The following is a 24,046-nucleotide window of genomic DNA, read 5'->3' on the forward strand; positions in this document are numbered from 1 at the left end:
CAACTTCTCAATTACTTTTCAAATTTGGTATGTTTCCAAAATAATTTTATCCCGTTTTATAGCGGAAATGTTGGACAACATTATGAGGGCTGGAGCTACCTATTTACATATAATTAGCATACAGGTAGTGTGTTCATGGGTAATAAATCGACTTTCACATGTAATGCAGTACAGAGAATATTGAGTCCTTCAAGAGGCATGAAAGAAAGCCGTTATTGTGTTGATTGTTCTCTCCACCTCCCTGCAACAGAAACAGGATGGATGGATTAAAGTTATCCTACCAGACATAGGAGTCCTGAATGGGCCCACCAGTCTTATATATCTCGCCTGATCGAGCGCTGATCGAGCGATGAGCGTGGTATCATGTTGCAAGTGGCTGCATGGCTTAGCTTACTAAATGCAAATGCATAAGAGTAATATTCTTAGCATTACTAGAGCCTACGGCCACACCACACTGAATGCGCCCGATCTCGTCTGATCTCGGAAGCTAAGCAGTGTCGGGCCTAGTTAGTACCTGGATGGGAGACTGCCTGGGAATACCAGGTGCTGCAGGCTTTTTTGTGCTCCAAGTTCAGGAAGTGAGCCATTTCTCAATTGCCTTTCAAAACTGCAAGGTCTAGCCGACTAGATGCTTAAAAGTACAAAACTCACTAGGCCCAGAGCCTACGGCCACACCACACTGAATTCGTCTGATCTCGGAAGCTAAGCAGTGTCGGGCCTAGTTAGTACCTGGATGGGAGAGGGCCTGGGAATACCAGGTGCTGTAGGCTTTTTTGTGCTCCAAGTTCAGGAAGTGAGCCATTTCTCAATTGCCTTTCAAAACTGCAAGGTCTAGCCGACTAGATGCTTAAAAGTACAAAACTCACTAGGACCAGAGCCTACGGCCACACCACACTGAATGCGCCCGATCTCGTCTGATCTCGGAAGCTAAGCAGTGTCGGGCCTAGTTAGTACCTGGATGGGAGACCGCCTGGGAATACCAGGTGCTGTAGGCTTTTTTGTGCTCCAAGTTCAGGAAGTGAGCCATTTCTCAATTGCCTTTCAAAACTGCAAGGTCTAGCCGACTAGATGCTTAAAAGTACAAAACTCACTAGGCCCAGAGCCTACGGCCACACCACACTGAATGCGCCCGATCTCGTCTGATCTCGGAAGCTAAGCAGTGTCGGGCCTAGTTAGTACCTGGATGGGAGACCGCCTGGGAATACCAGGTGCTGTAGGCTATTTTGTGCTCCATGATTAGTAATTGCACAACTTCTCAATTACTTTTCAAATTTGGTATGTTTCCAAAATAATTTTATCCCGTTTTATAGCGGAAATGTTGGACAACATTATGAGGGCTGGAGCTACCTATTTACATATAATTAGCATACAGGTAGTGTGTTCATGGGTAATAAATCGACTTTCACATGTAATGCAGTACAGAGAATATTGAGTCCTTCAAGAGGCATGAAAGAAAGCCGTTATTGTGTTGATTGTTCTCTCCACCTCCCTGCAACAGAAACAGGATGGATGGATTAAAGTTATCCTACCAGACATAGGAGTCCTGAATGGGCCCACCAGTCTTATATATCTCGCCTGATCGAGCGCTGATCGAGCGATGAGCGTGGTATCATGTTGCAAGTGGCTGCATGGCTTAGCTTACTAAATGCAAATGCATAAGAGTAATATTCTTAGCATTTCTAGAGCCTACGGCCACACCACACTGAATGCGCCCGATCTCGTCTGATCTCGGAAGCTAAGCAGTGTCGGGCCTAGTTAGTACCTGGATGGGAGACCGCCTGGGAATACCAGGTGCTGTAGGCTTTTTTGTGCTCCAAGTTCAGGAAGTGAGCCATTTCTCAATTGCCTTTCAAAACTGCAAGGTCTAGCCGACTAGATGCTTAAAAGTACAAAACTCACTAGGCCCAGAGCCTACGGCCACACCACACTGAATGCGCCCGATCTCGTCTGATCTCGGAAGCTAAGCAGTGTCGGGCCTAGTTAGTACCTGGATGGGAGACCGCCTGGGAATACCAGGTGCTGTAGGCTTTTTTGTGCTCCAAGTTCAGGAAGTGAGCCATTTCTCAATTGCCTTTCAAAACTGCAAGGTCTAGCCGACTAGATGCTTAAAAGTACAAAACTCACTAGGACCAGAGCCTACGGCCACACCACACTGAATGCGCCCGATCTCGTCTGATCTCGGAAGCTAAGCAGTGTCGGGCCTAGTTAGTACCTGGATGGGAGACCGCCTGGGAATACCAGGTGCTGTAGGCTTTTTTGTGCTCCAAGTTCAGGAAGTGAGCCATTTCTCAATTGCCTTTCAAAACTGCAAGGTCTAGCAGACTAGATGCTTAAAAGTACAAAACTCACTAGGCCCAGAGCCTACGGCCACACCACACTGAATGCGCCCGATCTCGTCTGATCTCGGAAGCTAAGCAGTGTCGGGCCTAGTTAGTACCTGGATGGGAGACCGCCTGGGCATACCAGGTGCTGTAGGCTATTTTGTGCTCCATGATTAGTAATTGCACAACTTCTCAATTACTTTTCAAATTTGGTATGTTTCCAAAATAATTTTATCCCGTTTTATAGCGGAAATGTTGGACAACATTATGAGGGCTGGAGCTACCTATTTACATATAATTAGCATACAGGTAGTGTGTTCATGGGTAATAAATCGACTTTCACATGTAATGCAGTACAGAGAATATTGAGTCCTTCAAGAGGCATGAAAGAAAGCCGTTATTGTGTTGATTGTTCTCTCCACCTCCCTGCAACAGAAACAGGATGGATGGATTAAAGTTATCCTACCAGACATAGGAGTCCTGAATGGGCCCACCAGTCTTATATATCTCGCCTGATCGAGCGCCGATCGAGCGATGAGCGTGGTATCATGTTGCAAGTGGCTGCATGGCTTAGCTTACTAAATGCAAATGCATAAGAGTAATATTCTTAGCATTACTAGAGCCTACGGCCACACCACACTGAATGCGCCCGATCTCGTCTGATCTCGGAAGCTAAGCAGTGTCGGGCCTAGTTAGTACCTGGATGGGAGACTGCCTGGGAATACCAGGTGCTGTAGGCTTTTTTGTGCTCCAAGTTCAGGAAGTGAGCCATTTCTCAATTGCCTTTCAAAACTGCAAGGTCTAGCCGACTAGATGCTTAAAAGTACAAAACTCACTAGGCCCAGAGCCTACGGCCACACCACACTGAATGCGCCCGATCTCGTCTGATCTCGGAAGCTAAGCAGTGTCGGGCCTAGTTAGTACCTGGATGGGAGACCGCCTGGGAATACCAGGTGCTGTAGGCTATTTTGTGCTCCATGATTAGTAATTGCGCAACTTCTCAATTACTTTTCAAATTTGGTATGTTTCCAAAATAATTTTATCCCGTTTTATAGCGGAAATGTTGGACAACATTATGAGGGCTGGAGCTACCTATTTACATATAATTAGCATACAGGTAGTGTGTTCATGGGTAATAAATCGACTTTCACATGTAATGCAGTACAGAGAATATTGAGTCCTTCAAGAGGCATGAAAGAAAGCCGTTATTGTGTTGATTGTTCTCTCCACCTCCCTGCAACAGAAACAGGATGGATGGATTAAAGTTATCCTACCAGACATAGGAGTCCTGAATGGGCCCACCAGTCTTATATATCTCGCCTGATCGAGCGCTGATCGAGCGATGAGCGTGGTATCATGTTGCAAGTGGCTGCATGGCTTAGCTTACTAAATGCAAATGCATAAGAGTAATATTCTTAGCATTACTCGAGCCTACGGCCACACCACACTGAATGCGCCCGATCTCGGAAGCTAAGCAGTGTCGGGCCTAGTTAGTACCTGGATGGGAGACCGCCTGGGAATAGCAGGTGCTGTAGGCTTTTTTGTGCTCCAAGTTCAGGAAGTGAGCCATTTCTCAATTGCCTTTCAAAACTGCAAGGTCTAGCCGACTAGATGCTTAAAAGTACAAAACTCACTAGGCCCAGAGCCTACGGCCACACCACACTGAATGCGCCCGATCTCGTCTGATCTCGGAAGCTAAGCAGTGTCGGGCCTAGTTAGTACCTGGATGGGAGACCGCCTGGGAATACCAGGTGCTGTAGGCTTTTTTGTGCTCCAAGTTCAGGAAGTGAGCCATTTCTCAATTGCCTTTCAAAACTGCAAGGTCTAGCCGACTAGATGCTTAAAAGTACAAAACTCACTAGGCCCAGAGCCTACGGCCACACCACACTGAATGCGCCCGATCTCGTCTGATCTCGGAAGCTAAGCAGTGTCGGGCCTAGTTAGTACCTGGATGGGAGACCGCCTGGGAATACCAGGTGCTGTAGGCTTTTTTGTGCTCCAAGTTCAGGAAGTGAGCCATTTCTCAATTGCCTTTCAAAACTGCAAGGTCTAGCCGACTAGATGCTTAAAAGTACAAAACTCACTAGGACCAGAGCCTACGGCCACACCACACTGAATGCGCCCGATCTCGTCTGATCTCGGAAGCTAAGCAGTGTCGGGCCTAGTTAGTACCTGGATGGGAGACCGCCTGGGAATACCAGGTGCTGTAGGCTTTTTTGTGCTCCAAGTTCAGGAAGTGAGCCATTTCTCAATTTCCTTTCAAAACTGCAAGGTCTAGCCGACTAGATGCTTAAAAGTACAAAACTCACTAGGCCCAGAGCCTACGGCCACACCACACTGAATGCGCCCGATCTCGGAAGCTAAGCAGTGTCAGGCCTAGTTAGTACCTGGATGGGATACCGCCTGGGAATACCAGGTGCTGTAGGCTATTTTGTGCTCCATGATTTGTAATTGCACAACTTCTCAATTACTTTTCAAATTTGGTATGTTTCCAAAATAATTTTATCCCGTTTTATAGCGGAAATGTTGGACAACATTATGAGGGCTGGAGCTACCTATTTACATATAATTAGCATACAGGTAGTGTGTTCATGGGTAATAAATCGACTTTCACATGTAATGCAGCACAGAGAATATTGAGTCCTTCAAGAGGCATGAAAGAAAGCCGTTATTGTGTTGATTGTTCTCTCCACCTCCCTGCAACAGAAACAGGATGGATGGATTAAAGTTATCCTACCAGACATAGGAGTCCTGAATGGGCCCACCAGTCTTATATATCTCGCCTGATCGAGCGCTGATCGAGCGATGAGCGTGGTATCATGTTGCAAGTGGCTGCATGGCTTAGCTTACTAAATGCAAATGCATAAGAGTAATATTCTTAGCATTACTCGAGCCTACGGCCACAACACACTGAATGCGCCCGATCTCGTCTGATCTCGGAAGCTAAGCAGTGTCGGGCCTAGTTAGTACCTGGATGGGAGACCGCCTGGGAATACCAGGTGCTGTAGGCTTTTTTGTGCTCCAAGTTCAGGAAGTGAGCCATTTCTCAATTGCCTTTCAAAACTGCAAGGTCTAGCCGACTAGATGCTTAAAAGTACAAAACTCACTAGGCCCAGAGCCTACGGCCACACCACACTGAATGCTCCCGATCTCGGAAGCTAAGCAGTGTCGGGCCTAGTTAGTACCTGGATGGGAGACCGCCTGGGAATACCAGGTGCTGTAGGCTATTTTGTGCTCCATGATTAGTAATTGCACAACTTCTCAATTACTTTTCAAATTTGGTATGTTTCCAAAATAATTTTATCCCGTTTTATAGCGGAAATGTTGGACAACATTATGAGGGCTGGAGCTACCTATTTACATATAATTAGCATACATGTAGTGTGTTCATGGGTAATAAATCGACTTTCACATGTAATGCAGTACAGAGAATATTGAGTCCTTCAAGAGGCATGAAAGAAAGCCGTTATTGTGTTGACTGTTCTCTCCACCTCCCTGCAACAGAAACAGGATGGATGGATTAAAGTTATCCTACCAGACATAGGAGTCCTGAATGGGCCCACCAGTCTTATATATCTCGCCTGATCGAGCGCTGATCGAGCGATGAGCGTGGTATCATGTTGCAAGTGGCTGCATGGCTTAGCTTACTAAATGCAAATGCATAAGAGTAATATTCTTAGCATTACTAGAGCCTACGGCCACACCAGACTGAATGCGCCTGATCTCGTCTGATCTCGGAAGCTAAGCAGTGTCAGGCCTAGTTAGTACCTGGATGGGAGACCGCCTGGGAATACCAGGTGCTGTAGGCTTTTTTGTGCTCCAAGTTCAGGAAGTGAGCCATTTCTCAATTGCCTTTCAAAACTGCAAGGTCTAGCCGACTAGATGCTTAAAAGTACAAAACTCACTAGGCCCAGAGCCTACGGCCACACCACACTGAATGCGCCCGATCTCGGAAGCTAAGCAGTGTCAGGCCTAGTTAGTACCTGGATGGGAGACCGCCTGGGAATACCAGGTGCTGTAGGCTTTTTTGTGCTCCAAGTTCAGGAAGTGAGCCATTTCTCAATTGCCTTTCAAAACTGCAAGGTCTAGCCGACTAGATGCTTAAAAGTACAAAACTCACTAGGACCAGAGCCTACGGCCACACCACACTGAATGGGCCCGATCTCGTCTGATCTCGGAAGCTAAGCAGTGTCGGGCCTAGTTAGTACCTGGATGGGAGACCGCCTGGGAATACCAGGTGCTGTAGGCTATTTTGTGCTCCATGATTAGTAATTGCACAACTTCTCAATTACTTTTCAAATTTGGTATGTTTCCAAAATAATTTTATCCCGTTTTATAGCGGAAATGTTGGACAACATTATGAGGGCTGGAGCTACCTATTTACATATAATTAGCATACAGGTAGTGTGTTCATGGGTAATAAATCGACTTTCACATGTAATGCAGTACAGAGAATATTGAGTCCTTCAAGAGGCATGAAAGAAAGCCGTTATTGTGTTGATTGTTCTCTCCACCTCCCTGCAACAGAAACAGGATGGATGGATTAAAGTTATCCTACCAGACATAGGAGTCCTGAATGGGCCCACCAGTCTTATATATCTCGCCTGATCGAGCGCTGATCGAGCGATGAGCGTGGTATCATGTTGCAAGTGGCTGCATGGCTTAGCTTACTAAATGCAAATGCATAAGAGTAATATTCTTAGCATTACTAGAGCCTACGGCCACACCACACTGAATGCGCCCGATCTCGTCTGATCTCGGAAGCTAAGCAGTGTCGGGCCTAGTTAGTACCTGGATGGGAGACTGCCTGGGAATACCAGGTGCTGTAGGCTTTTTTGTGCTCCAAGTTCAGGAAGTGAGCCATTTCTCAATTGCCTTTCAAAACTGCAAGGTCTAGCCGATTAGATGCTTAAAAGTACAAAACTCACTAGGCCCAGAGCCTACGGCCACACCACACTGAATGCGCCTGATCTCGTCTGATCTCGGAAGCTAAGCAGTGTCGGGCCTAGTTAGTACCTGGATGGGAGACCGCCTGGGAATACCAGGTGCTGTAGGCTATTTTGTGCTCCATGATTAGTAATTGCGCAACTTCTCAATTACTTTTCAAATTTGGTATGTTTCCAAAATAATTTTATCCCGTTTTATAGCGGAAATGTTGGACAACATTATGAGGGCTGGAGCTACCTATTTACATATAATTAGCATACAGGTAGTGTGTTCATGGGTAATAAATCGACTTTCACATGTAATGCAGTACAGAGAATATTGAGTCCTTCAAGAGGCATGAAAGAAAGCCGTTATTGTGTTGATTGTTCTCTCCACCTCCCTGCAACAGAAACAGGATGGATGGATTAAAGTTATCCTACCAGACATAGGAGTCCTGAATGGGCCCACCAGTCTTATATATCTCGCCTGATCGAGCGCTGATCGAGCGATGAGCGTGGTATCATGTTGCAAGTGGCTGCATGGCTTAGCTTACTAAATGCAAATGCATAAGAGTAATATTCTTAGCATTACTCGAGCCTACGGCCACAACACACTGAATGCGCCCGATCTCGGAAGCTAAGCAGTGTCGGGCCTAGTTAGTACCTGGATGGGAGACCGCCTGGGAATACCAGGTGCTGTAGGCTTTTTTGTGCTCCAAGTTCAGGAAGTGAGCCATTTCTCAATTGCCTTTCAAAACTGCAAGGTCTAGCCGACTAGATGCTTAAAAGTACAAAACTCACTAGGCCCAGAGCCTACGGCCACACCACACTGAATGCGCCTGATCTCGTCTGATCTCGGAAGCTAAGCAGTGTCGGGCCTAGTTAGTACCTGGATGGGAGACCGCCTGGGAATACCAGGTGCTGTAGGCTTTTTTGTGCTCCAAGTTCAGGAAGTGAGCCATTTCTCAATTGCCTTTCAAAACTGCAAGGTCTAGCCGACTAGATGCTTAAAAGTACAAAACTCACTAGGCCCAGAGCCTACGGCCACACCACACTGAATGCGCCCGATCTCGTCTGATCTCGGAAGCTAAGCAGTGTCGGGCCTAGTTAGTACCTGGATGGGAGACCGCCTGGGAATACCAGGTGCTGTAGGCTTTTTTGTGCTCCAAGTTCAGGAAGTGAGCCATTTCTCAATTGCCTTTCAAAACTGCAAGGTCTAGCCGACTAGATGCTTAAAAGTACAAAACTCACTAGGACCAGAGCCTACGGCCACACCACACTGAATGCGCCCGATCTCGTCTGATCTCGGAAGCTAAGCAGTGTCGGGCCTAGTTAGTACCTGGATGGGAGACCGCCTGGGAATACCAGGTGCTGTAGGCTTTTTTGTGCTCCAAGTTCAGGAAGTGAGCCATTTCTCAATTGCCTTTCAAAACTGCAAGGTCTAGCCGACTAGATGCTTAAAAGTACAAAACTCACTAGGCCCAGAGCCTACGGCCACACCACACTGAATGCGCCCGATCTCGGAAGCTAAGCAGTGTCGGGCCTAGTTAGTACCTGGATGGGATACCGCCTGGGAATACCAGGTGCTGTAGGCTATTTTGTGCTCCATGATTTGTAATTGCACAACTTCTCAATTACTTTTCAAATTTGGTATGTTTCCAAAATAATTTTATCCCGTTTTATAGCGGAAATGTTGGACAACATTATGAGGGCTGGAGCTACCTATTTACATATAATTAGCATACAGGTAGTGTGTTCATGGGTAATAAATCGACTTTCACATGTAATGCAGTACAGAGAATATTGAGTCCTTCAAGAGGCATGAAAGAAAGCCGTTATTGTGTTGATTGTTCTCTCCACCTCCCTGCAACAGAAACAGGATGGATGGATTAAAGTTATCCTACCAGACATAGGAGTCCTGAATGGGCCCACCAGTCTTATATATCTCGCCTGATCGAGCGCTGATCGAGCGATGAGCGTGGTATCATGTTGCAAGTGGCTGCATGGCTTAGCTTACTAAATGCAAATGCATAAGAGTAATATTCTTAGCATTACTAGAGCCTACGGCCACACCACACTGAATGCGCCCGATCTCGTCTGATCTCGGAAGCTAAGCAGTGTCGGGCCTAGTTAGTACCTGGATGGGAGACTGCCTGGGAATACCAGGTGCTGTAGGCTTTTTTGTGCTCCAAGTTCAGGAAGTGAGCCATTTCTCAATTGCCTTTCAAAACTGCAAGGTCTAGCCGACTAGATGCTTAAAAGTACAAAACTCACTAGGCCCAGAGCCTACGGCCACACCACACTGAATGCGCCCGATCTCGTCTGATCTCGGAAGCTAAGCAGTGTCGGGCCTAGTTAGTACCTGGATGGGAGACCGCCTGGGAATACCAGGTGCTGTAGGCTATTTTGTGCTCCATGATTAGTAATTGCGCAACTTCTCAATTACTTTTCAAATTTGGTATGTTTCCAAAATAATTTTATCCCGTTTTATAGCGGAAATGTTGGACAACATTATGAGGGCTGGAGCTACCTATTTACATATAATTAGCATACAGGTAGTGTGTTCATGGGTAATAAATCGACTTTCACATGTAATGCAGTACAGAGAATATTGAGTCCTTCAAGAGGCATGAAAGAAAGCCGTTATTGTGTTGATTGTTCTCTCCACCTCCCTGCAACAGAAACAGGATGGATGGATTAAAGTTATCCTACCAGACATAGGAGTCCTGAATGGGCCCACCAGTCTTATATATCTCGCCTGATCGAGCGCTGATCGAGCGATGAGCGTGGTATCATGTTGCAAGTGGCTGCATGGCTTAGCTTACTAAATGCAAATGCATAAGAGTAATATTCTTAGCATTACTCGAGCCTACGGCCACAACACACTGAATGCGCCCGATCTCGTCTGATCTCGGAAGCTAAGCAGTGTCGGGCCTAGTTAGTACCTGGATGGGAGACCGCCTGGGAATACCAGGTGCTGTAGGCTTTTTTGTGCTCCAAGTTCAGGAAGTGAGCCATTTCTCAATTGCCTTTCAAAACTGCAAGGTCTAGCCGACTAGATGCTTAAAAGTACAAAACTCACTAGGCCCAGAGCCTACGGCCACACCACACTGAATGCTCCCGATCTCGGAAGCTAAGCAGTGTCGGGCCTAGTTAGTACCTGGATGGGAGACCGCCTTGGAATACCAGGTGCTGTAGGCTATTTTGTGCTCCATGATTAGTAATTGCACAACTTCTCAATTACTTTTCAAATTTGGTATGTTTCCAAAATAATTTTATCCCATTTTATAGCGGAAATGTTGGACAACATTATGAGGGCTGGAGCTACCTATTTACATATAATTAGCATACAGGTAGTGTGTTCATGGGTAATAAATCGACTTTCACATGTAATGCAGTACAGAGAATATTGAGTCCTTCAAGAGGCATGAAAGAAAGCCGTTATTGTGTTGATTGTTCTCTCCACCTCCCTGCAACAGAAACAGGATGGATGGATTAAAGTTATCCTACCAGACATAGGAGTCCTGAATGGGCCCACCAGTCTTATATATCTCGCCTGATCGAGCGCTGATCGAGCGATGAGCGTGGTATCATGTTGCAAGTGGCTGCATGGCTTAGCTTACTAAATGCAAATGCATAAGAGTAATATTCTTAGCATTACTAGAGCCTACGGCCACACCAGACTGAATGCGCCCGGTCTGATCTCGGAAGCTAAGCAGTGTCGGGCCTAGTTAGTACCTGGATGGGAGACCGCCTGGGAATACCAGGTGTTGTAGGCTTTTTTGTGCTCCAAGTTCAGGAAGTGAGCCATTTCTCAATTGCCTTTCAAAACTGCAAGGTCTAGCCGACTAGATGCTTAAAAGTACAAAATTCACTAGGCCCAGAGCCTACGGCCACACCACACTGAATGCGCCCGATCTCGTCTGATCTCGGAAGCTAAGCAGTGTCAGGCCTAGTTAGTACCTGGATGGGAGACCGCCTGGGAATACCAGGTGCTGTAGGCTTTTTTGTGCTCCAAGTTCAGGAAGTGAGCCATTTCTCAATTGCCTTTCAAAACTGCAAGGTCTAGCCGACTAGATGCTTAAAAGTACAAAACTCACTAGGACCAGAGCCTACGGCCACACCACACTGAATGCGCCCGATCTCGTCTGATCTCGGAAGCTAAGCAGTGTCGGGCCTAGTTAGTACCTGGATGGGAGACCGCCTGGGAATACCAGGTGCTGTAGGCTATTTTGTGCTCCATGATTAGTAATTGCACAACTTCTCAATTACTTTTCAAATTTGGTATGTTTCCAAAATAATTTTATCCCGTTTTATAGCGGAAATGTTGGACAACATTATGAGGGCTGGAGCTACCTATTTACATATAATTAGCATACAGGTAGTGTGTTCATGGGTAATAAATCGACTTTCACATGTAATGCAGTACAGAGAATATTGAGTCCTTCAAGAGGCATGAAAGAAAGCCGTTATTGTGTTGATTGTTCTCTCCACCTCCCTGCAACAGAAACAGGATGGATGGATTAAAGTTATCCTACCAGACATAGGAGTCCTGAATGGGCCCACCAGTCTTATATATCTCGCCTGATCGAGCGCTGATCGAGCGATGAGCGTGGTATCATGTTGCAAGTGGCTGCATGGCTTAGCTTACTAAATGCAAATGCATAAGAGTAATATTCTTAGCATTACTCGAGCCTACGGCCACAACACACTGAATGCGCCCGATCTCGTCTGATCTCGGAAGCTAAGCAGTGTCGGGCCTAGTTAGTACCTGGATGGGAGACCGCCTGGGAATACCAGGTGCTGTAGGCTTTTTTGTGCTCCAAGTTCAGGAAGTGAGCCATTTCTCAATTGCCTTTCAAAACTGCAAGGTCTAGCCGACTAGATGCTTAAAAGTACAAAACTCACTAGGCCCAGAGCCTACGGCCACACCACACTGAATGCTCCCGATCTCGGAAGCTAAGCAGTGTCGGGCCTAGTTAGTACCTGGATGGGAGACCGCCTGGGAATACCAGGTGCTGTAGGCTATTTTGTGCTCCATGATTAGTAATTGCACAACTTCTCAATTACTTTTCAAATTTGGTATGTTTCCAAAATAATTTTATCCCATTTTATAGCGGAAATGTTGGACAACATTATGAGGGCTGGAGCTACCTATTTACATATAATTAGCATACAGGTAGTGTGTTCATGGGTAATAAATCGACTTTCACATGTAATGCAGTACAGAGAATATTGAGTCCTTCAAGAGGCATGAAAGAAAGCCGTTATTGTGTTGATTGTTCTCTCCACCTCCCTGCAACAGAAACAGGATGGATGGATTAAAGTTATCCTACCAGACATAGGAGTCCTGAATGGGCCCACCAGTCTTATATATCTCGCCTGATCGAGCGCTGATCGAGCGATGAGCGTGGTATCATGTTGCAAGTGGCTGCATGGCTTAGCTTACTAAATGCAAATGCATAAGAGTAATATTCTTAGCATTACTAGAGCCTACGGCCACACCAGACTGAATGCGCCTGATCTCGTCTGATCTCGGAAGCTAAGCAGTGTCGGGCCTAGTTAGTACCTGGATGGGAGACCGCCTGGGAATACCAGGTGCTGTAGGCTTTTTTGTGCTCCAAGTTCAGGAAGTGAGCCATTTCTCAATTGCCTTTCAAAACTGCAAGGTCTAGCCGACTAGATGCTTAAAAGTACAAAACTCACTAGGCCCAGAGCCTACGGCCACACCACACTGAATGCGCCCGATCTCGGAAGCTAAGCAGTGTCAGGCCTAGTTAGTACCTGGATGGGAGACCGCCTGGGAATACCAGGTGCTGTAGGCTTTTTTGTGCTCCAAGTTCAGGAAGTGAGCCATTTCTCAATTGCCTTTCAAAACTGCAAGGTCTAGCCGACTAGATGCTTAAAAGTACAAAACTCACTAGGACCAGAGCCTACGGCCACACCACACTGAATGGGCCCGATCTCGTCTGATCTCGGAAGCTAAGCAGTGTCGGGCCTAGTTAGTACCTGGATGGGAGACCGCCTGGGAATACCAGGTGCTGTAGGCTATTTTGTGCTCCATGATTAGTAATTGCACAACTTCTCAATTACTTTTCAAATTTGGTATGTTTCCAAAATAATTTTATCCCGTTTTATAGCGGAAATGTTGGACAACATTATGAGGGCTGGAGCTACCTATTTACATATAATTAGCATACAGGTAGTGTGTTCATGGGTAATAAATCGACTTTCACATGTAATGCAGTACAGAGAATATTGAGTCCTTCAAGAGGCATGAAAGAAAGCCGTTATTGTGTTGATTGTTCTCTCCACCTCCCTGCAACAGAAACAGGATGGATGGATTAAAGTTATCCTACCAGACATAGGAGTCCTGAATGGGCCCACCAGTCTTATATATCTCGCCTGATCGAGCGCTGATCGAGCGATGAGCGTGGTATCATGTTGCAAGTGGCTGCATGGCTTAGCTTACTAAATGCAAATGCATAAGAGTAATATTCTTAGCATTACTAGAGCCTACGGCCACACCACACTGAATGCGCCCGATCTCGTCTGATCTCGGAAGCTAAGCAGTGTCGGGCCTAGTTAGTACCTGGATGGGAGACTGCCTGGGAATACCAGGTGCTGTAGGCTTTTTTGTGCTCCAAGTTCAGGAAGTGAGCCATTTCTCAATTGCCTTTCAAAACTGCAAGGTCTAGCCGACTAGATGCTTAAAAGTACAAAACTCACTAGGCCCAGAGCCTACGGCCACACCACACTGAATGCGCCCGATCTCGTCTGATCTCGGAAGCTAAGCAGTGTCGGGCCTAGTTAGTACCTGGATGGGAGACCGCCTGGGAATACCAGGTGCTGTAGGCTATTTTGTGCTCCATGATTAGTAATTGCGCAACTTCTCAATTACTTTTCAAATTTGGTATGTTTCCAAAATAATTTTATCCCGTTTTATAGCGGAAATGTTGGACAACATTATGAGGGCTGGAGCTACCTATTTACATATAATTAGCATACAGGTAGTGTGTTCATGGGTAATAAATCGACTTTCACATGTAATGCAGTACAGAGAATATTGAGTCCTTCAAGAGGCATGAAAGAAAGCCGTTATTGTGTTGATTGTTCTCTCCACCTCCCTGCAACAGAAACAGGATGGATGGATTAAAGTTATCCTACCAGACATAGGAGTCCTGAATGGGCCCACCAGTCTTATATATCTCGCCTGATCGAGCGCTGATCGAGCGATGAGCGTGGTATCATGTTGCAAGTGGCTGCATGGCTTAGCTTACTAAATGCAAATGCATAAGAGTAATATTCTTAGCATTACTCGAGCCTACGGCCACAACACACTGAATGCGCCCGATCTCGGAAGCTAAGCAGTGTCGGGCCTAGTTAGTACCTGGATGGGAGACCGCCTGGGAATACCAGGTGCTGTAGGCTTTTTTGTGCTCCAAGTTCAGGAAGTGAGCCATTTCTCAATTGCCTTTCAAAACTGCAAGGTCTAGCCGACTAGATGCTTAAAAGTACAAAACTCACTAGGCCCAGAGCCTACGGCCACACCACACTGAATGCGCCTGATCTCGTCTGATCTAGGAAGCTAAGCAGTGTCGGGCCTAGTTAGTACCTGGATGGGAGACCGCCTGGGAATACCAGGTGCTGTAGGCTTTTTTGTGCTCCAAGTTCAGGAAGTGAGCCATTTCTCAATTGCCTTTCAAAACTGCAAGGTCTAGCCGACTAGATGCTTAAAAGTACAAAACTCACTAGGCCCAGAGCCTACGGCCATACCACACTGAATGCGCCCGATCTCGTCTGATCTCGGAAGCTAAGCAGTGTCGGGCCTAGTTAGTACCTGGATGGGAGACCGCCTGGGAATACCAGGTGCTGTAGGCTTTTTTGTGCTCCAAGTTCAGGAAGTGAGCCATTTCTCAATTGCCTTTCAAAACTGCAAGGTCTAGCCGACTAGATGCTTAAAAGTACAAAACTCACTAGGACCAGAGCCTACGGCCACACCACACTGAATGCGCCCGATCTCGTCTGATCTCGGAAGCTAAGCAGTGTCGGGCCTAGTTAGTACCTGGATGGGAGACCGCCTGGGAATACCAGGTGCTGTAGGCTTTTTTGTGCTCCAAGTTCAGGAAGTGAGCCATTTCTCAATTGCCTTTCAAAACTGCAAGGTCTAGCCGACTAGATGCTTAAAAGTACAAAACTCACTAGGCCCAGAGCCTACGGCCACACCACACTGAATGCGCCCGATCTCGGAAGCTAAGCAGTGTCGGGCCTAGTTAGTACCTGGATGGGATACCGCCTGGGAATACCAGGTGCTGTAGGCTATTTTGTGCTCCATGATTTGTAATTGCACAACTTCTCAATTACTTTTCAAATTTGGTATGTTTCCAAAATAATTTTATCCCGTTTTATAGCGGAAATGTTGGACAACATTATGAGGGCTGGCGCTACCTATTTACATATAATTAGCATACAGGTAGTGTGTTCATGGGTAATAAATCGACTTTCACATGTAATGCAGTACAGAGAATATTGAGTCCTTCAAGAGGCATGAAAGAAAGCCGTTATTGTGTTGATTGTTCTCTCCACCTCCCTGCAACAGAAACAGGATGGATGGATTAAAGTTATCCTACCAGACATAGGAGTCCTGAATGGGCCCACCAGTCTTATATATCTCGCCTGATCGAGCGCTGATCGAGCGATGAGCGTGGTATCATGTTGCAAGTGGCTGCATGGCTTAGCTTACTAAATGCAAATGCATAAGAGTAATATTCTTAGCATTACTAGAGCCTACGGCCACACCACACTGAATGCGCCCGATCTCGTCTGATCTCGGAAGCTAAGCAGTGTCGGGCCTAGTTAGTACCTGGATGGGAGACTGCCTGGGAATACCAGGTGCTGTAGGCTTTTTTGTGCTCCAAGTTCAGGAAGTGAGCCATTTCTCAATTGCCTTTCAAAACTGCAAGGTCTAGCCGACTAGATGCTTAAAAGTACAAAACTCACTAGGCCCAGAGCCTACGGCCACACCACACTGAATGCGCCCGATCTCGTCTGATCTCGGAAGCTAAGCAGTGTCGGGCCTAGTTAGTACCTGGATGGGAGACCGCCTGGGAATACCAGGTGCTGTAGGCTATTTTGTGCTCCATGATTAGTAATTGCGCAACTTCTCAATTACTTTTCAAATTTGGTATGTTTCCAAAATAATTTTATCCCGTTTTATAGCGGAAATGTTGGACAACATTATGAGGGCTGGAGCTACCTATTTACATATAATTAGCATACAGGTAGTGTGTTCATGGGTAATAAATCGACTTTCACATGTAATGCAGTACAGAGAATATTGAGTCCTTCAAGAGGCATGAAAGAAAGCCGTTATTGTGTTGATTGTTCTCTCCACCTCCCTGCAACAGAAACAGGATGGATGGATTAAAGTTATCCTACCAGACATAGGAGTCCTGAATGGGCCCACCAGTCTTATATATCTCGCCTGATCGAGCGCTGATCGAGCGATGAGCGTGGTATCATGTTGCAAGTGGCTGCATGGCTTAGCTTACTAAATGCAAATGCATAAGAGTAATATTCTTAGCATTACTCGAGCCTACGGCCACAACACACTGAATGCGCCCGATCTCGTCTGATCTCGGAAGCTAAGCAGTGTCGGGCCTAGTTAGTACCTGGATGGGAGACCGCCTGGGAATACCAGGTGCTGTAGGCTTTTTTGTGCTCCAAGTTCAGGAAGTGAGCCATTTCTCAATTGCCTTTCAAAACTGCAAGGTCTAGCCGACTAGATGCTTAAAAGTACAAAACTCACTAGGCCCAGAGCCTACGGCCACACCACACTGAATGCTCCCGATCTCGGAAGCTAAGCAGTGTCGGGCCTAGTTAGTACCTGGATGGGAGACCGCCTGGGAATACCAGGTGCTGTAGGCTATTTTGTGCTCCATGATTAGTAATTGCACAACTTCTCAATTACTTTTCAAATTTGGTATGTTTCCAAAATAATTTTATCCCATTTTATAGCGGAAATGTTGGACAACATTATGAGGGCTGGAGCTACCTATTTACATATAATTAGCATACAGGTAGTGTGTTCATGGGTAATAAATCGACTTTCACATGTAATGCAGTACAGAGAATATTGAGTCCTTCAAGAGGCATGAAAGAAAGCCGTTATTGTGTTGATTGTTCTCTCCACCTCCCTGCAACAGAAACAGGATGGATGGATTAAAGTTATCCTACCAGACATAGGAGTCCTGAATGGGCCCACCAGTCTTATATATCTCGCCTGATCGAGCGCTGATCGAGCGATGAGCGTGGTATCATGTTGCAAGTGGCTGCATGGCTTAGCTTACTAAATGCAAATGCATAAGAGTAATATTCTTAGCATTACTAGAGCCTACGGCCACACCAGACTGAATGCGCCCGGTCTGATCTCGGAAGCTAAGCAGTGTCGGGCCTAGTTAGTACCTGGATGGGAGACTGCCTGGGAATACCAGGTGCTGTAGGCTTTTTTGTGCTCCAAGTTCAGGAAGTGAGCCATTTCTCAATTGCCTTTCAAAACTGCAAGGTCTAGCCGACTAGATGCTTAAAAGTACAAAACTCACTAGGCCCAGAGCCTACGGCCACACCACACTGAATGCGCCCGATCTCGTCTGATCTCGGAAACTAAGCAGTGTCGGGCCTAGTTAGTACCTGGATGGGAGACCGCCTGGGAATACCAGGTGCTGTAGGCTATTTTGTGCTCCATGATTAGTAATTGCGCAACTTCTCAATTACTTTTCAAATTTGGTATGTTTCCAAAATAATTTTATCCCGTTTTATAGCGGAAATGTTGGACAACATTATGAGGGCTGGAGCTACCTATTTACATATAATTAGCATACAGGTAGTGTGTTCATGGGTAATAAATCGACTTTCACATGTAATGCAGTACAGAGAATATTGAGTCCTTCAAGAGGCATGAAAGAAAGCCGTTATTGTGTTGATTGTTCTCTCCACCTCCCTGCAACAGAAACAGGATGGATGGATTAAAGTTATCCTACCAGACATAGGAGTCCTGAATGGGCCCACCAGTCTTATATATCTCGCCTGATCAAGCGCTGATCGAGCGATGAGCGTGGTATCATGTTGCAAGTGGCTGCATGGCTTAGCTTACTAAATGCAAATGCATAAGAGTAATATTCTTAGCATTTCTAGAGCCTACGGCCACACCACACTGAATGCGCCCGATCTCGTCTGATCTCGGAAGCTAAGCAGTGTCGGGCCTAGTTAGTACCTGGATGGGAGACCGCCTGGGAATACCAGGTGCTTTAGGCTTTTTTGTGCTCCAAGTTCAGGAAGTGAGCCATTTCTCAATTGCCTTTCAAAACTGCAAGGTCTAGCCGACTAGATGCTTAAAAGTACAAAACTCACTAGGCCCAGAGCCTACGGCCACACCACACTGAATGCGCCCGATCTCGTCTGATCTCGGAAGCTAAGCAGTGTCGGGCCTAGTTAGTACCTGGATGGGAGACCGCCTGGGAATACCAGGTGCTGTAGGCTTTTTTGTGCTCCAAGTTCAGGAAGTGAGCCATTTCTCAATTGCCTTTCAAAACTGCAAGGTCTAGCCGACTAGATGCTTAAAAGTACAAAACTCACTAGGACCAGAGCCTACGGCCACACCATACTGAATGCGCCCGATCTCGTCTGATCTCAGAAGCTAAGCAGTGTCGGGCCTAGTTAGTACCTGGATGGGAGACTGCCTGGGAATACCAGGTGCTGTAGGCTTTTTTGTGCTCCAAGTTCAGGAAGTGAGCCATTTCTCAATTGCCTTTCAAAACTGCAAGGTCTAGCCGACTAGATGCTTAAAAGTACAAAACTCACTAGGCCCAGAGCCTACGGCCACACCACACTGAATGCGCCCGATCTCGTCTGATCTCGGAAGCTAAGCAGTGTCGGGCCTAGTTAGTACCTGGATGGGAGACCGCCTGGGAATACCAGGTGCTGTAGGCTATTTTGTGCTCCATGATTAGTAATTGCACAACTTCTCAATTACTTTTCAAATTTGGTATGTTTCCAAAATAATTTTATCCCATTTTATAGCGGAAATGTTGGACAACATTATGAGGGCTGGAGCTACCTATTTACATATAATTAGCATACAGGTAGTGTGTTCATGGGTAATAAATCGACTTTCACATGTAATGCAGTACAGAGAATATTGAGTCCTTCAAGAGGCATGAAAGAAAGCCGTTATTGTGTTGATTGTTCTCTCCACCTCCCTGCAACAGAAACAGGATGGATGGATTAAAGTTATCCTACCAGACATAGGAGTCCTGAATGGGCCCACCAGTCTTATATATCTCGCCTGATCGAGCGCTGATCGAGCGATGAGAGTGGTATCATGTTGCAAGTGGCTGCATGGCTTAGCTTACTAAATGCAAATGCATAAGAGTAATATTCTTAGCATTACTCGAGCCTACGGCCACACCACACTGAATGCGCCCGATCTCGTCTGATCTCGGAAGCTAAGCAGTGTCGGGCCTAGTTAGTATCTGGATGGGAGACCGCCTGGGAATACCAGGTGCTGTAGGCTTTTTTGTGCTCCAAGTTCAGGAAGTGAGCCATTTCTCAATTGCCTTTCAAAACTGCAAGGTCTAGCCGACTAGATGCTTAAAAGTACAAAACTCACTAGGCCCAGAGCCTACGGCCACACCACACTGAATGCGCCCGATCTCGTCTGATCTCGGAAGCTAAGCAGTGTCGGGCCTAGTTAGTACCTGGATGGGAGACCGCCTGGGAATACCAGGTGCTGTAGGCTTTTTTGTGCTCCAAGTTCAGGAAGTGAGCCATTTCTCAATTGCCTTTCAAAACTGCAAGGTCTAGCCGACTAGATGCTTAAAAGTACAAAACTCACTAGGACCAGAGCCTACGGCCACACCACACTGAATGCGCCCGATCTCGTCTGATCTCGGAAGCTAAGCAGTGTCGGGCCTAGTTAGTACCTGGATGGGAGACCGCCTGGGAATACCAGGTGCTGTAGGCTTTTTTGTGCTCCAAGTTCAGGAAGTGAGCCATTTCTCAATTGCCTTTCAAAACTGCAAGGTCTAGCCGACTAGATGCTTAAAAGTACAAAACTCACTAGGCCCTGAGCCTACGGCCACACCACACTGAATGCGCCCGATCTCGTCTGATCTCGGAAGCTAAGCAGTTTCAGGCCTAGTTAGTACCTGGATGGGAGACCGCCTGGGAATACCAGGTGCTGTAGGCTATTTTGTGCTCCATGATTAGTAATTGCACAACTTCTCAATTACTTTTCAAATTTGGTATGTTTCCAAAATAATTTTATCCCGTTTTATAGCGGAAATGTTGGACAACATTATGAGGGCTGGAGCTACCTATTTACATATAATTAGCATACAGGTAGTGTGTTCATGGGTAATAAATCGACTTTCACATGTAATGCAGTACAGAGAATATTGAGTCCTTCAAGAGGCATGAAAGAAAGCCGTTATTGTGTTGATTGTTCTCTCCACCTCCCTGCAACAGAAACAGGATGGATGGATTAAAGTTATCCTACCAGACATAGGAGTCCTGAATGGGCCCACCAGTCTTATATATCTCGCCTGATCGAGCCTGATCGAGCGATGAGCGTGGTATCATGTTGCAAGTGGCTGCATGGCTTAGCTTACTAAATGCAAATGCATAAGAGTAATATTCTTAGCATTTCTAGAGCCTACGGCCACACCACACTGAATGCGCCCGATCTCGTCTGATCTCGGAAGCTAAGCAGTGTCGGGCCTAGTTAGTACCTGGATCGGGAGACCGCCTGGGAATACCAGGTGCTGTAGGCTTTTTTGTGCTCCAAGTTCAGGAAGTGAGCCATTTCTCAATTGCCTTTCAAAACTGCAAGGTCTAGCCGACTAGATGCTTAAAAGTACAAAACTCACTAGGCCCAGAGCCTACGGCCACACCACACTGAATGCGCCCGATCTCGTCTGATCTCGGAAGCTAAGCAGTGTCGGGCCTAGTTAGTACCTGGATGGGAGACGGCCTGGGAATACCAGGTGCTGTAGGCCTTTTTGTGCTCCAAGTTCAGGAAGTGAGCCATTTCTCAATTGCCTTTCAAAACTGCAAGGTCTAGCCGACTAGATGCTTAAAAGTACAAAACTCACTAGGACCAGAGCCTACGGCCACACCACACTGAATGCGCCCGATCTCGTCTGATCTCGGAAGCTAAGCAGTGTCGGGCCTAGTTAGTACCTGGATGGGAGACCGCCTGGGAATACCAGGTGCTGTAGGCTTTTTTGTGCTCCAAGTTCAGGAAGTGAGCCATTTCTCAATTGCCTTTCAAAACTGCAAGGTCTAGCCGACTAGATGCTTAAAAGTACAAAACTCACTAGGCCCAGAGCCTACGGCCACACCACACTGAATGCGCCCGATCTCGTCTGATCTCGGAAGCTAAGCAGTGTCGGGCCTAGTTAGTACCTGGATGGGAGACCGCCTGGGAATACCAGGTGCTGTAGGCTATTTTGTGCTCCATGATTAGTAATTGCACAACTTCTCAATTACTTTTCAAATTTGGTATGTTTCCAAAATAATTTTATCCCGTTTTATAGCGGAAATGTTGGACAACATTATGAGGGCTGGAGCTACCTATTTACATATAATTAGCATACAGGTAGTGTGTTCATGGGTAATAAATCGACTTTCACATGTAATGCAGTACAGAGAATATTGAGTCCTTCAAGAGGCATGAAAGAAAGCCGTTATTGTGTTGATTGTTCTCTCCACCTCCCTGCAACAGAAACAGGATGGATGGATTAAAGTTATCCTACCAGACATAGGAGTCCTGAATGGGCCCACCAGTCTTATATATCTCGCCTGATCGAGCGCTGATCGAGCGATGAGCGTGGTATCATGTTGCAAGTGGCTGCATGGCTTAGCTTACTAAATGCAAATGCATAAGAGTAATATTCTTAGCATTACTAGAGCCTACGGCCACACCAGACTGAATGCGCCCGATCTCGTCTGATCTCGGAAGCTAAGCAGTGTCGGGCCTAGTTAGTACCTGGATGGGAGACCGCCTGGGAATACCAGGTGCTGTAGGCTTTTTTTGTGCTCCAAGTTCAGGAAGTGAGCCATTTCTCAATTGCCTTTCAAAACTGCAAGGTCTAGCCGACTAGATGCTTAAAAGTACAAAACTCACTAGGCCCAGAGCCTACGGCCACACCACACTGAATGCGCCCGATCTCGTCTGATCTCGGAAGCTAAGCAGTGTCGGGCCTAGTTAGTACCTGGATGGGAGACCGCCTGGGAATACCAGGTGCTGTAGGCTATTTTGTGCTCCATGATTAGTAATTGCGCAACTTCTCAATTACTTTTCAAATTTGGTATGTTTCCAAAATAATTTTATCCCGTTTTATAGCGGAAATGTTGGACAACATTATGAGGGCTGGAGCTACCTATTTACATATAATTAGCATACAGGTAGTGTGTTCATGGGTAATAAATCGACTTTCACATGTAATGCAGTACAGAGAATATTGAGTCCTTCAAGAGGCATGAAAGAAAGCCGTTATTGTGTTGATTGTTCTCTCCACCTCCCTGCAACAGAAACAGGATGGATGGATTAAAGTTATCCTACCAGACATAGGTGTCCTGAATGGGCCCACCAGTCTTATATATCTCGCCTGATCAAGCGCTGATCGAGCGATGAGCGTGGTATCATGTTGCAAGTGGCTGCATGGCTTAGCTTACTAAATGCAAATGCATAAGAGTAATATTCTTAGCATTTCTAGAGCCTACGGCCACACCACACTGAATGCGCCCGATCTCGTCTGATCTCGGAAGCTAAGCAGTGTCGGGCCTAGTTAGTACCTGGATGGGAGACCGCCTGGGAATACCAGGTGCTGTAGGCTTTTTTGTGCTCCAAGTTCAGGAAGTGAGCCATTTCTCAATTGCCTTTCAAAACTGCAAGGTCTAGCCGACTAGATGCTTAAAAGTACAAAACTCACTAGGCCCAGAGCCTACGGCCACACCACACTGAATGCGCCCGATCTCGTCTGATCTCGGAAGCTAAGCAGTGTCGGGCCTAGTTAGTACCTGGATGGGAGACCGCCTGGGAATACCAGGTGCTGTAGGCTATTTTGTGCTCCATGATTAGTAATTGCACAACTTCTCAATTACTTTTCAAATTTGGTATGTTTCCAAAATAATTTTATCCCGTTTTATAGCGGAAATGTTGGACAACATTATGAGGGCTGGAGCTACCTATTTACATATAATTAGCATACAGGTAGTGTGTTCATGGGTAATAAATCGACTTTCACATGTAATGCAGTACAGAGAATATTGAGTCCTTCAAGAGGCATGAAAGAAAGCCGTTATTGTGTTGATTGTTCTCTCCACCTCCCTGCAACAGAAACAGGATGGATGGATTAAAGTTATCCTACCAGACATAGGAGTCCTGAATGGGCCCACCAGTCTTATATATCTCGCCTGATCGAGCGCTGATCGAGCGATGAGCGTGGTATCATGTTGCAAGTGGCTGCATGGCTTAGCTTACTAAATGCAAATGCATAAGAGTAATATTCTTAGCATTACTAGAGCCTACGGCCACACCAGACTGAATGCGCCCGATCTCGTCTGATCTCGGAAGCTAAGCAGTGTCGGGCCTAGTTAGTACCTGGATGGGAGACCGCCTGGGAATACCAGGTGCTGTAGGCTTTTTTTGTGCTCCAAGTTCAGGAAGTGAGCCATTTCTCAATTGCCTTTCAAAACTGCAAGGTCTAGCCGACTAGATGCTTAAAAGTACAAAACTCA

At 46.3% G+C, this 24,046-nt stretch overlaps 54 non-coding genes and 14 pseudogenes across 54 annotated transcripts; all 68 read left to right on the forward strand.

Annotated features, from left to right (window-relative positions):
* The first annotated feature begins 436 nt into the window (after nt 1–436).
* Nucleotides 437–555, forward strand: LOC138479892 (5S ribosomal RNA). Its single transcript, XR_011273625.1, has one exon. It is a non-coding gene; the product is annotated as a 5S ribosomal RNA (ribosomal RNA).
* A 321-nt stretch (nt 556–876) lies between these two features.
* LOC138475113 (5S ribosomal RNA) lies at nt 877–995 on the forward strand. The gene has a single exon (XR_011269287.1). It is a non-coding gene; the product is annotated as a 5S ribosomal RNA (ribosomal RNA).
* A 106-nt stretch (nt 996–1,101) lies between these two features.
* Nucleotides 1,102–1,220, forward strand: LOC138475114 (5S ribosomal RNA). The gene has a single exon (XR_011269288.1). It is a non-coding gene; the product is annotated as a 5S ribosomal RNA (ribosomal RNA).
* A 464-nt stretch (nt 1,221–1,684) lies between these two features.
* On the forward strand, nt 1,685–1,803 carry LOC138475115 (5S ribosomal RNA). The gene has a single exon (XR_011269289.1). It is a non-coding gene; the product is annotated as a 5S ribosomal RNA (ribosomal RNA).
* Nucleotides 1,804–1,909: 106 nt separating this feature from the next.
* LOC138475116 (5S ribosomal RNA) lies at nt 1,910–2,028 on the forward strand. Its single transcript, XR_011269290.1, has one exon. It is a non-coding gene; the product is annotated as a 5S ribosomal RNA (ribosomal RNA).
* Nucleotides 2,029–2,134: 106 nt separating this feature from the next.
* On the forward strand, nt 2,135–2,253 carry LOC138475118 (5S ribosomal RNA). Its single transcript, XR_011269292.1, has one exon. It is a non-coding gene; the product is annotated as a 5S ribosomal RNA (ribosomal RNA).
* A 106-nt stretch (nt 2,254–2,359) lies between these two features.
* On the forward strand, nt 2,360–2,478 carry LOC138479070 (5S ribosomal RNA). Its single transcript, XR_011272878.1, has one exon. It is a non-coding gene; the product is annotated as a 5S ribosomal RNA (ribosomal RNA).
* Nucleotides 2,479–2,942: 464 nt separating this feature from the next.
* Nucleotides 2,943–3,061, forward strand: LOC138478298 (5S ribosomal RNA). Its single transcript, XR_011272178.1, has one exon. It is a non-coding gene; the product is annotated as a 5S ribosomal RNA (ribosomal RNA).
* Nucleotides 3,062–3,167: 106 nt separating this feature from the next.
* On the forward strand, nt 3,168–3,286 carry LOC138475119 (5S ribosomal RNA). Its single transcript, XR_011269293.1, has one exon. It is a non-coding gene; the product is annotated as a 5S ribosomal RNA (ribosomal RNA).
* Nucleotides 3,287–3,750: 464 nt separating this feature from the next.
* Nucleotides 3,751–3,859, forward strand: LOC138474331 (5S ribosomal RNA; annotated as a pseudogene).
* A 106-nt stretch (nt 3,860–3,965) lies between these two features.
* On the forward strand, nt 3,966–4,084 carry LOC138475120 (5S ribosomal RNA). The gene has a single exon (XR_011269294.1). It is a non-coding gene; the product is annotated as a 5S ribosomal RNA (ribosomal RNA).
* Nucleotides 4,085–4,190: 106 nt separating this feature from the next.
* On the forward strand, nt 4,191–4,309 carry LOC138475122 (5S ribosomal RNA). Its single transcript, XR_011269295.1, has one exon. It is a non-coding gene; the product is annotated as a 5S ribosomal RNA (ribosomal RNA).
* Nucleotides 4,310–4,415: 106 nt separating this feature from the next.
* Nucleotides 4,416–4,534, forward strand: LOC138475123 (5S ribosomal RNA). Its single transcript, XR_011269296.1, has one exon. It is a non-coding gene; the product is annotated as a 5S ribosomal RNA (ribosomal RNA).
* Nucleotides 4,535–4,640: 106 nt separating this feature from the next.
* Nucleotides 4,641–4,749, forward strand: LOC138474640 (5S ribosomal RNA; annotated as a pseudogene).
* Nucleotides 4,750–5,213: 464 nt separating this feature from the next.
* On the forward strand, nt 5,214–5,332 carry LOC138479544 (5S ribosomal RNA). The gene has a single exon (XR_011273309.1). It is a non-coding gene; the product is annotated as a 5S ribosomal RNA (ribosomal RNA).
* Nucleotides 5,333–5,438: 106 nt separating this feature from the next.
* On the forward strand, nt 5,439–5,547 carry LOC138474002 (5S ribosomal RNA; annotated as a pseudogene).
* A 464-nt stretch (nt 5,548–6,011) lies between these two features.
* LOC138480435 (5S ribosomal RNA) lies at nt 6,012–6,130 on the forward strand. The gene has a single exon (XR_011274110.1). It is a non-coding gene; the product is annotated as a 5S ribosomal RNA (ribosomal RNA).
* A 106-nt stretch (nt 6,131–6,236) lies between these two features.
* Nucleotides 6,237–6,345, forward strand: LOC138474355 (5S ribosomal RNA; annotated as a pseudogene).
* Nucleotides 6,346–6,451: 106 nt separating this feature from the next.
* On the forward strand, nt 6,452–6,570 carry LOC138479438 (5S ribosomal RNA). Its single transcript, XR_011273213.1, has one exon. It is a non-coding gene; the product is annotated as a 5S ribosomal RNA (ribosomal RNA).
* A 464-nt stretch (nt 6,571–7,034) lies between these two features.
* LOC138478299 (5S ribosomal RNA) lies at nt 7,035–7,153 on the forward strand. The gene has a single exon (XR_011272179.1). It is a non-coding gene; the product is annotated as a 5S ribosomal RNA (ribosomal RNA).
* Nucleotides 7,154–7,259: 106 nt separating this feature from the next.
* LOC138478041 (5S ribosomal RNA) lies at nt 7,260–7,378 on the forward strand. Its single transcript, XR_011271945.1, has one exon. It is a non-coding gene; the product is annotated as a 5S ribosomal RNA (ribosomal RNA).
* Nucleotides 7,379–7,842: 464 nt separating this feature from the next.
* On the forward strand, nt 7,843–7,951 carry LOC138474405 (5S ribosomal RNA; annotated as a pseudogene).
* A 106-nt stretch (nt 7,952–8,057) lies between these two features.
* LOC138478042 (5S ribosomal RNA) lies at nt 8,058–8,176 on the forward strand. Its single transcript, XR_011271946.1, has one exon. It is a non-coding gene; the product is annotated as a 5S ribosomal RNA (ribosomal RNA).
* A 106-nt stretch (nt 8,177–8,282) lies between these two features.
* Nucleotides 8,283–8,401, forward strand: LOC138475124 (5S ribosomal RNA). The gene has a single exon (XR_011269297.1). It is a non-coding gene; the product is annotated as a 5S ribosomal RNA (ribosomal RNA).
* A 106-nt stretch (nt 8,402–8,507) lies between these two features.
* LOC138475125 (5S ribosomal RNA) lies at nt 8,508–8,626 on the forward strand. The gene has a single exon (XR_011269298.1). It is a non-coding gene; the product is annotated as a 5S ribosomal RNA (ribosomal RNA).
* A 106-nt stretch (nt 8,627–8,732) lies between these two features.
* Nucleotides 8,733–8,841, forward strand: LOC138474058 (5S ribosomal RNA; annotated as a pseudogene).
* Nucleotides 8,842–9,305: 464 nt separating this feature from the next.
* Nucleotides 9,306–9,424, forward strand: LOC138478300 (5S ribosomal RNA). Its single transcript, XR_011272180.1, has one exon. It is a non-coding gene; the product is annotated as a 5S ribosomal RNA (ribosomal RNA).
* Nucleotides 9,425–9,530: 106 nt separating this feature from the next.
* On the forward strand, nt 9,531–9,649 carry LOC138475126 (5S ribosomal RNA). Its single transcript, XR_011269299.1, has one exon. It is a non-coding gene; the product is annotated as a 5S ribosomal RNA (ribosomal RNA).
* Nucleotides 9,650–10,113: 464 nt separating this feature from the next.
* Nucleotides 10,114–10,232, forward strand: LOC138479545 (5S ribosomal RNA). Its single transcript, XR_011273310.1, has one exon. It is a non-coding gene; the product is annotated as a 5S ribosomal RNA (ribosomal RNA).
* Nucleotides 10,233–10,338: 106 nt separating this feature from the next.
* LOC138474320 (5S ribosomal RNA) lies at nt 10,339–10,447 on the forward strand (annotated as a pseudogene).
* A 464-nt stretch (nt 10,448–10,911) lies between these two features.
* Nucleotides 10,912–11,025, forward strand: LOC138474352 (5S ribosomal RNA; annotated as a pseudogene).
* A 106-nt stretch (nt 11,026–11,131) lies between these two features.
* Nucleotides 11,132–11,250, forward strand: LOC138478890 (5S ribosomal RNA). The gene has a single exon (XR_011272715.1). It is a non-coding gene; the product is annotated as a 5S ribosomal RNA (ribosomal RNA).
* Nucleotides 11,251–11,356: 106 nt separating this feature from the next.
* LOC138475127 (5S ribosomal RNA) lies at nt 11,357–11,475 on the forward strand. The gene has a single exon (XR_011269300.1). It is a non-coding gene; the product is annotated as a 5S ribosomal RNA (ribosomal RNA).
* Nucleotides 11,476–11,939: 464 nt separating this feature from the next.
* On the forward strand, nt 11,940–12,058 carry LOC138479546 (5S ribosomal RNA). The gene has a single exon (XR_011273311.1). It is a non-coding gene; the product is annotated as a 5S ribosomal RNA (ribosomal RNA).
* Nucleotides 12,059–12,164: 106 nt separating this feature from the next.
* LOC138474003 (5S ribosomal RNA) lies at nt 12,165–12,273 on the forward strand (annotated as a pseudogene).
* A 464-nt stretch (nt 12,274–12,737) lies between these two features.
* LOC138479935 (5S ribosomal RNA) lies at nt 12,738–12,856 on the forward strand. Its single transcript, XR_011273664.1, has one exon. It is a non-coding gene; the product is annotated as a 5S ribosomal RNA (ribosomal RNA).
* A 106-nt stretch (nt 12,857–12,962) lies between these two features.
* Nucleotides 12,963–13,071, forward strand: LOC138474356 (5S ribosomal RNA; annotated as a pseudogene).
* Nucleotides 13,072–13,177: 106 nt separating this feature from the next.
* On the forward strand, nt 13,178–13,296 carry LOC138479440 (5S ribosomal RNA). Its single transcript, XR_011273215.1, has one exon. It is a non-coding gene; the product is annotated as a 5S ribosomal RNA (ribosomal RNA).
* Nucleotides 13,297–13,760: 464 nt separating this feature from the next.
* On the forward strand, nt 13,761–13,879 carry LOC138478302 (5S ribosomal RNA). The gene has a single exon (XR_011272182.1). It is a non-coding gene; the product is annotated as a 5S ribosomal RNA (ribosomal RNA).
* Nucleotides 13,880–13,985: 106 nt separating this feature from the next.
* LOC138475128 (5S ribosomal RNA) lies at nt 13,986–14,104 on the forward strand. The gene has a single exon (XR_011269301.1). It is a non-coding gene; the product is annotated as a 5S ribosomal RNA (ribosomal RNA).
* A 464-nt stretch (nt 14,105–14,568) lies between these two features.
* LOC138474406 (5S ribosomal RNA) lies at nt 14,569–14,677 on the forward strand (annotated as a pseudogene).
* Nucleotides 14,678–14,783: 106 nt separating this feature from the next.
* LOC138480190 (5S ribosomal RNA) lies at nt 14,784–14,902 on the forward strand. The gene has a single exon (XR_011273896.1). It is a non-coding gene; the product is annotated as a 5S ribosomal RNA (ribosomal RNA).
* Nucleotides 14,903–15,008: 106 nt separating this feature from the next.
* LOC138479152 (5S ribosomal RNA) lies at nt 15,009–15,127 on the forward strand. Its single transcript, XR_011272953.1, has one exon. It is a non-coding gene; the product is annotated as a 5S ribosomal RNA (ribosomal RNA).
* A 106-nt stretch (nt 15,128–15,233) lies between these two features.
* Nucleotides 15,234–15,352, forward strand: LOC138475130 (5S ribosomal RNA). Its single transcript, XR_011269303.1, has one exon. It is a non-coding gene; the product is annotated as a 5S ribosomal RNA (ribosomal RNA).
* Nucleotides 15,353–15,458: 106 nt separating this feature from the next.
* LOC138474059 (5S ribosomal RNA) lies at nt 15,459–15,567 on the forward strand (annotated as a pseudogene).
* Nucleotides 15,568–16,031: 464 nt separating this feature from the next.
* LOC138478303 (5S ribosomal RNA) lies at nt 16,032–16,150 on the forward strand. The gene has a single exon (XR_011272183.1). It is a non-coding gene; the product is annotated as a 5S ribosomal RNA (ribosomal RNA).
* Nucleotides 16,151–16,256: 106 nt separating this feature from the next.
* Nucleotides 16,257–16,375, forward strand: LOC138475131 (5S ribosomal RNA). Its single transcript, XR_011269304.1, has one exon. It is a non-coding gene; the product is annotated as a 5S ribosomal RNA (ribosomal RNA).
* A 464-nt stretch (nt 16,376–16,839) lies between these two features.
* Nucleotides 16,840–16,958, forward strand: LOC138479547 (5S ribosomal RNA). Its single transcript, XR_011273312.1, has one exon. It is a non-coding gene; the product is annotated as a 5S ribosomal RNA (ribosomal RNA).
* Nucleotides 16,959–17,064: 106 nt separating this feature from the next.
* LOC138474004 (5S ribosomal RNA) lies at nt 17,065–17,173 on the forward strand (annotated as a pseudogene).
* A 464-nt stretch (nt 17,174–17,637) lies between these two features.
* LOC138474394 (5S ribosomal RNA) lies at nt 17,638–17,751 on the forward strand (annotated as a pseudogene).
* A 106-nt stretch (nt 17,752–17,857) lies between these two features.
* LOC138479045 (5S ribosomal RNA) lies at nt 17,858–17,976 on the forward strand. The gene has a single exon (XR_011272856.1). It is a non-coding gene; the product is annotated as a 5S ribosomal RNA (ribosomal RNA).
* A 464-nt stretch (nt 17,977–18,440) lies between these two features.
* On the forward strand, nt 18,441–18,559 carry LOC138479503 (5S ribosomal RNA). Its single transcript, XR_011273272.1, has one exon. It is a non-coding gene; the product is annotated as a 5S ribosomal RNA (ribosomal RNA).
* Nucleotides 18,560–18,665: 106 nt separating this feature from the next.
* LOC138475133 (5S ribosomal RNA) lies at nt 18,666–18,784 on the forward strand. The gene has a single exon (XR_011269305.1). It is a non-coding gene; the product is annotated as a 5S ribosomal RNA (ribosomal RNA).
* A 106-nt stretch (nt 18,785–18,890) lies between these two features.
* On the forward strand, nt 18,891–19,009 carry LOC138480294 (5S ribosomal RNA). The gene has a single exon (XR_011273982.1). It is a non-coding gene; the product is annotated as a 5S ribosomal RNA (ribosomal RNA).
* A 106-nt stretch (nt 19,010–19,115) lies between these two features.
* On the forward strand, nt 19,116–19,234 carry LOC138475134 (5S ribosomal RNA). Its single transcript, XR_011269306.1, has one exon. It is a non-coding gene; the product is annotated as a 5S ribosomal RNA (ribosomal RNA).
* Nucleotides 19,235–19,698: 464 nt separating this feature from the next.
* Nucleotides 19,699–19,817, forward strand: LOC138478617 (5S ribosomal RNA). Its single transcript, XR_011272467.1, has one exon. It is a non-coding gene; the product is annotated as a 5S ribosomal RNA (ribosomal RNA).
* A 106-nt stretch (nt 19,818–19,923) lies between these two features.
* Nucleotides 19,924–20,042, forward strand: LOC138475135 (5S ribosomal RNA). The gene has a single exon (XR_011269307.1). It is a non-coding gene; the product is annotated as a 5S ribosomal RNA (ribosomal RNA).
* Nucleotides 20,043–20,148: 106 nt separating this feature from the next.
* Nucleotides 20,149–20,267, forward strand: LOC138475136 (5S ribosomal RNA). The gene has a single exon (XR_011269308.1). It is a non-coding gene; the product is annotated as a 5S ribosomal RNA (ribosomal RNA).
* A 106-nt stretch (nt 20,268–20,373) lies between these two features.
* On the forward strand, nt 20,374–20,492 carry LOC138480203 (5S ribosomal RNA). Its single transcript, XR_011273907.1, has one exon. It is a non-coding gene; the product is annotated as a 5S ribosomal RNA (ribosomal RNA).
* Nucleotides 20,493–20,955: 463 nt separating this feature from the next.
* Nucleotides 20,956–21,075, forward strand: LOC138480111 (5S ribosomal RNA). The gene has a single exon (XR_011273824.1). It is a non-coding gene; the product is annotated as a 5S ribosomal RNA (ribosomal RNA).
* A 106-nt stretch (nt 21,076–21,181) lies between these two features.
* LOC138479383 (5S ribosomal RNA) lies at nt 21,182–21,300 on the forward strand. The gene has a single exon (XR_011273163.1). It is a non-coding gene; the product is annotated as a 5S ribosomal RNA (ribosomal RNA).
* Nucleotides 21,301–21,406: 106 nt separating this feature from the next.
* LOC138475137 (5S ribosomal RNA) lies at nt 21,407–21,525 on the forward strand. Its single transcript, XR_011269309.1, has one exon. It is a non-coding gene; the product is annotated as a 5S ribosomal RNA (ribosomal RNA).
* A 106-nt stretch (nt 21,526–21,631) lies between these two features.
* LOC138475138 (5S ribosomal RNA) lies at nt 21,632–21,750 on the forward strand. The gene has a single exon (XR_011269310.1). It is a non-coding gene; the product is annotated as a 5S ribosomal RNA (ribosomal RNA).
* Nucleotides 21,751–22,214: 464 nt separating this feature from the next.
* Nucleotides 22,215–22,333, forward strand: LOC138479142 (5S ribosomal RNA). Its single transcript, XR_011272944.1, has one exon. It is a non-coding gene; the product is annotated as a 5S ribosomal RNA (ribosomal RNA).
* A 107-nt stretch (nt 22,334–22,440) lies between these two features.
* LOC138475139 (5S ribosomal RNA) lies at nt 22,441–22,559 on the forward strand. Its single transcript, XR_011269311.1, has one exon. It is a non-coding gene; the product is annotated as a 5S ribosomal RNA (ribosomal RNA).
* A 464-nt stretch (nt 22,560–23,023) lies between these two features.
* Nucleotides 23,024–23,142, forward strand: LOC138475140 (5S ribosomal RNA). Its single transcript, XR_011269312.1, has one exon. It is a non-coding gene; the product is annotated as a 5S ribosomal RNA (ribosomal RNA).
* Nucleotides 23,143–23,248: 106 nt separating this feature from the next.
* LOC138475142 (5S ribosomal RNA) lies at nt 23,249–23,367 on the forward strand. The gene has a single exon (XR_011269314.1). It is a non-coding gene; the product is annotated as a 5S ribosomal RNA (ribosomal RNA).
* A 464-nt stretch (nt 23,368–23,831) lies between these two features.
* Nucleotides 23,832–23,950, forward strand: LOC138479143 (5S ribosomal RNA). Its single transcript, XR_011272945.1, has one exon. It is a non-coding gene; the product is annotated as a 5S ribosomal RNA (ribosomal RNA).
* The last annotated feature ends 96 nt before the right edge of the window (nt 23,951–24,046 follow it).

This window comes from Ambystoma mexicanum, chromosome 8 (genome assembly GCF_040938575.1).
Source record: "Ambystoma mexicanum isolate Mex_15411 chromosome 8, UKY_AmexF1_1, whole genome shotgun sequence".
Taxonomy (NCBI): Eukaryota; Metazoa; Chordata; class Amphibia; order Caudata; family Ambystomatidae; genus Ambystoma; species Ambystoma mexicanum.